This window comes from Chinchilla lanigera, unplaced genomic scaffold (assembly GCF_000276665.1).
Source record: "Chinchilla lanigera isolate Chin_1 unplaced genomic scaffold, ChiLan1.0 scaffold00017, whole genome shotgun sequence".
Lineage (NCBI taxonomy): Eukaryota > Metazoa > Chordata > Mammalia > Rodentia > Chinchillidae > Chinchilla > Chinchilla lanigera.
The window spans coordinates 25,886,051-25,892,050 of record NW_004955418.1 but is presented as its reverse complement, the minus strand read 5'-3'; positions in this window follow the sequence as shown (position 1 = coordinate 25,892,050).

The window sequence follows — 6,000 nt, the reverse complement described above, 5'->3', positions numbered from 1 at the left end:
TCAATTCCACTTTCAGAGCAACAGGGAAAACTGGACTGAGCTTAGTCTCCAGCTGTGACCCTAGCCTCCTCCCAAGGGAAGCTTCTGCAGCTTGCTGGCTCCTTTATAAGTATGGTTTTTTCTCAAGAAAGCTTTGTTTGGGGGCTACCTTTCAGACAACCAAAATACTTGGATTGTTACCTTGTCTGAGCCTTACATTCATTGCTTTGCCTGGGACTTTTTCACTTCTGGAAAAATTACATCTTGAAACACCTCACTTTGATTAAAAAAATTGTTGGTGATAAATGCAACTTCATCATCCAAAACTAAGTATTTGTGAGGCAAAGCTCTGTTCTTCCTGAATGTGAACAAATGATAAACATTTTAGTAGTATATATAAAAGCATGAATATATATGTGATACATTGAATAATATGAACAGGAAGCACATTCTTTTGAGACTGATAATACTAATAATTTATTAAAATTATTTTAAGAACATTATCTCTACATTTCTTTCTTTCAGACTTGTAGTCAGAAAATCACACTTTTACAACATTTCCTTTCTAAAAGTGTAGTCTCCTTTGTGAATAAGGGCACTGGGGTAAAATCTAATAAGCAAGAGGAGGTAGTGCCACTAATGGGATGATTCAGCGACAAAAGGGAAATACCAAGCTTAAATAAGATAATTGCAGGAAAATATTCTAATTCTGTAAAACTACTGATAAAGTCTGGAATATAGCGTTAAATGTCTGTTTAGAAGGGTAAAGTTTAAGCTTCTGAAGTCAGGCTCATTCACACGGTTCACGGCTTTGAGGATGGTGCTGAAATCTTTATACGGGTGGTACAGGACTTCATTCCTTCATACGGATTTGGCAAAGGTTTTTTAAAGCTCACATTGTTTTGAACAATTTTTTCTTTTATTTAAAGAAAGTCTGTGCTGAAATTGCTATTTTACACATAGGAGGACTCTAAACTATTAGTTAATAGTACTATAGAAATGTCATTTTATTGAAAAGACAGTTTAATTTTAAAAATGAGTCCATTTTCCATGCTAAAATTCAAATATTAAATAATAGCAGTCACTGATAAGAGCTAAGTAAATATTAAATTGTTTCTTCCAAAATATGTTAGTTTTTAAATTGAAAGTAAAATTGTACATATATGTGAGGTAACATTGTATTTCTCTACAGAAATGTGTAATAGTCAAATAAAAGGGATCATATCTCATCGTATCTCATTGAACATTTATTTCTTTGTGGTGAAGACATTCACAATCTTTTCTTCTAGGTATTTAAAAACATAGAGTACACTATTGTTTGTTTATCTCATTTCTGTTGTATTAATACATAGTAGTGCTATAATTGGAAATGTTACATTAGTGGTTAGACATATTAAAGCCAATAAATATTTCAAAATTTCAAAGATACCTACAACCCATCCCTCTTTTTCACTTTCTTTTTGATCTCCTATCTTCCATTCCTTTTCCTTCCTACCTTAACTCTATCCTTCCTTCTTGCCTTCTTTCTGACTTGCATATTTACATAAAATCATTAATTATAAACTACATACCATACATCTAAAATTGAGTGTAACCTCATGATATTTATGTATGTTCATATAATTATATATATATGAGTTTAAGTACTGTTTGTAATTATATGTACAAATACATTTGAACTTTAAATAATCAGTCTTTTCTAGGTTTATTTGCTTTATATTGTTGAATTGAATATTGTTGATGATATGACCTTTTCACAATATAATAATTTTTCTTTTGATTTAGAACTTGTTGATAATAAATTTGGACACTATCACATAATTTACCTGATATGAAACAGAGAAACTTCAACTTTAGGGAAATTTTTAAGTTTTCCTCGCTGAATGTGAGAATGTTGTAAGAATAGTGAATCTACTTGACACAATTAAAACAGTAGGAAAGTTACAACTAGCCATGAAGTTTTTATGTTTTTCTTGAAGTAAATAATTTAGTTGCTAAAAATAAACCTTTTTTTCTGATCTCGGGAGATTTTGCACCACTAACATTTTGAAGTTATTTACTTTGTACATTTATTTGTTATTGTTTGAGTCTATTAAAAATTATTTTGACATTCTTGGATCACATTAGAGCAATGAATGTCATTTGCTTTAAATGTGTAGAAATAATTATCTTGTAGCCAAAAACAAAAATAAAACAAAAGCACAAAAACATTCCCCATAAAACAAAAGAAAATAAGAAAATGTTAGAGTACACAATCGAACAAATAGTTCTGTAATTTAAGCAATATTTTAATGCATTTTTTGAAGTACTGCTTTATATTAAAAAGGGAAATGACTTGAATCATTAATCACACATGACTAGACATTTTTTGACCCCTGAATTAATAATCTATATATATAGATTATTGACCTTATTAAAAATAATCAAAATATTTTTTCATGATGAGCATATAATTATGTCATAATTCACCAAGTCAGCTAATTATTAGAGGTTTGGCTCTAAGTTTCCACGTTTTTGGTCAATATTGATATTACATTGAAATAAGGATTCTGCCATATTTGGAAAGTAAATCAGTGTTTACTTTTTATATTCTTTCTGAGCTAATACAAAGATTTCCATGCAAAAATCTCTGTCATGTTTTATGTTTTCCTTTTTTGTTGCTCTTGTTTTTTTTTGTTGTTGTTGTTGTTTGTTTGTTTTTTTTTGAGATAAGCTCCCTCTAAGATCAAGCCCTAGGCTGGCCTTGATCTCAAAAGCAACAGTGAGGATCCTACCTCAGTATCCCCAGCATTAGGACTGCAGGTGTGGTCCACCTGCATGGTTATTTTCCAAATCATTAACTAAAAACTTCCACCCATCCCAATGTGAACTTTAGTTTTATTCAGTAAGTAATTATGGGGATAAAATTTAGATTTTTAAAAAAAGCAGATCCAATAACATATCGTTTATAAATTTCAAGAAATAAATATGACATACAGAAGAATATAATTTTTCTTTAGATTACCACCAACTATAACAGGTACTATGTTAATAGAAACATAGGCTAGAAGTCAATATCACTGAATCATTTATTAAGATTTTATTATACTGTATGTGCATACATATGTATACACCTCTGTGTGTGTATACTTTATTTCCTTCCATAAACTTTGCATAAACTTTGTCAAGTAATTTTAAGGTGTTCTTTTTTTTTATTATTTTCCTCTGCTGAGGATTGAACCCAAGGATTTCCTGCACATTGGGCTTGTCACTGAAGTGTACAGACCTAAGTTTACTAGTTTAACTGGTGACTTAATAAAGTTCTTCAAAGAAGTATTACTTATATACTTCAGGAAAAATATTTCTGCCCAGTTATTTATGTACTGATTTCATGTATACATCATTTGTCTTCATTATTTGTACTGCTCTGCCAGGAAGGAGGGTGAGCTTATCTGAGCCATCTGTAGGGAAATGGATGTACCTTGAGATCATAGTGAGAAGTGAAATAAATCAGACACACGAGCTTAAATATCACATTATTTCTCTTTTGTGAGAAAAATAAAATATAAATAATGAGCAAAACAAAAGATAGATCATAAGCAGTAGAAAGATCGATCTTTTGCGAAAGGAAAGGGGGAACACAGAACCGTTGTGTGTGTGGCTGCTCCAGGCTGTGACCCTTTTATGCCGCAAAGGTGCTCTAAGAAACTGAAGGAAGAACAAGGAATCCAGAGAAGTCAGTTTAATTCCAGATTTCCCTGCAACTTGACACCCAGAAAGGCAAAATAAACTGTTTTTCACGTCAACCACACAGATAATCAGTTCATATTCCATTGTATGTTGCATTTTCTAATGATGGTTAAATACTCCAAGGCCAGTGTTATCTTGTAAGTGGGAAAAAGGAAAATTATAAATGTGAATTCAAGGAGTGTTTATTTAAAGTGCAAGACAGAACACAAGTATTTTGCGGTTTGGTAAATACTATAGCAAAACCTTTCAACATCTGTGCGAGATGGACACATAGGGTACTTGTGAAGGAGCCAGTTGCTCCAGCTCTCAGCCCTGACCCTCTGTCCCCTGGGGCAGCTGACATCCAGAGCCTGCATGCAGGGCAGGAGGAGGGCACAAAAGGAGGAGAAAGGAAAGAACCAAGTGGTAGAGTGGGAGGCACTTGGGAGTCAGAAAAAGCTCAGATTTGTTTGCAGCTTTACTGACCATCTTGTGTGACCTTTCGGAAGTTATTCTGAGTCTATGAATGTAGATTTTTCTTATGTATAGTCTCCAGAAAGTAATGTAGTCTTCACAGGACTATTATCTGGGTTGAACAAATTAATTCTACAAGGGGTCTTCTCTAATGACAGACATATTTCATTAAGTGGTGGCTTTTTTCCTCTCCCCTTTTCTTATTCCTTCCCTGTCCCCTCTCTCTGTCTTTCTTTGCCTTTTTGTTTCTCTTTTCTTTTTCTCCTCTTTTTTATTTTATCCTTCCATGTTTCTATGTGCCCTTTTCTCCTCCTAGTACCATAATTCTTTGGAAAAATAAAGAGTAGCAAAGGCACCTGCTGTGTTTGAAGTTCCCTGTACGTGCTAGGTTTGTGCTAATATGATGCATTTCTTAAAATTTTTTTGGAGCCGATTATGTTACACATTATGACAATATAGTGCTTAAATTTAGGCAAAATAGTTCTGCCTGATTCAAAATAAGTAGCATAATGGTTCACACAGATAACGATTAGTACTTCATAGGCCATAGTAAAAGCTTAACACGGTACTTATGAGAATGTGCAATCCAGGTTGTATTGACATACTCAAAGAAAAGTTACCTAACAGAAAGTGGTTATGTGCCCAGAGGAACATTTTCATGGCTTAGGTGTGGTAATATATGATATTTACTTGATATTGAACAGTGCCTAGTTTGGGTCATGTCACATGTCCCAGGTGAGTCCAGTACTCTTGCATTTGCAGTATTGTTGAAAGCTGTTGCTCACTTGGTTAGTATGTAAGATGATTGCAGATTGGACAGAAGACAAGAAAGCTCATCTATCATTCTATCAAACCCAGAAAATTCTCACTATTCTAAAACACAATGTTATTTTGTACTAGTAGAAAAATATGCTCACAGCATAGCTTGCAATCTATGCATCTGACTATCATGATGAATCCAATAAAATTGGTCTATTCTTTTTTCTTCTTTCTGAACCCTATCTAATTCTATTGCTCTTGAATTTACTTAGTTTGTAAAAACCTAGAGTGTAAAAAATGTAATGTGTAATAATAAAAATTTATGTACTGCCACCTAGATACACAGAGAAAGTACTTGCTGGGTACAGGCACAAACAAAAAACTCACACATGTACCTAAACACTTGTATTTAGAAAATAGGATCATCAGTTTCCACACGGATCAATATTTTCTCAGTGTTTTTGTTGGAAAGGTAATGATGTGGGAAGCATCTCTCTCGGCCTCTGTCTCTACCTCTCTTTCCAAAGACTTGTACCTTTGTCTGTTAAGTCTAGTTTTCCTGAATATCAAGAAATAAATTTTCAAACAATGCCCAGCTGACATTCAGCAGCAAGGAAGAACAATATTTCTAAGTTTTCTTAGTACAATTGTTAAACAAATGTTTTGCATTCTAGATTTTTAGGAGAGTTCTTATTTTATCCAAGAATCTAATCACAGCCATGGTTTTATATTCTTCACTTTTAAAACAGAAATATTTCTTCAAATCTGGAGTACACTTTTTAAATTATTAATATCAAATGCACTGGAGGGAAGCAACCACAATAATAGATCCAGACAGCACGTCTCTTGGTACTAACTTTCTGCTATCCGTTCAGATAGAGAAAATGAAAAATATTGATTCTTCCAAGCCATGTTAGTGTAGGAAAGGTCAGATATTGACCCTTTGTAGTGTGAAGCTTTTTATGCTTTAGTCTTCAGGTGGCCTGTAGCTATAAACAAATATTTATAGGAAATAATCCATGCATGAGTTTTTCACTTCAGTCATGGGTTCTTACTTAAAATAAGCCCCTGGTTCAATAA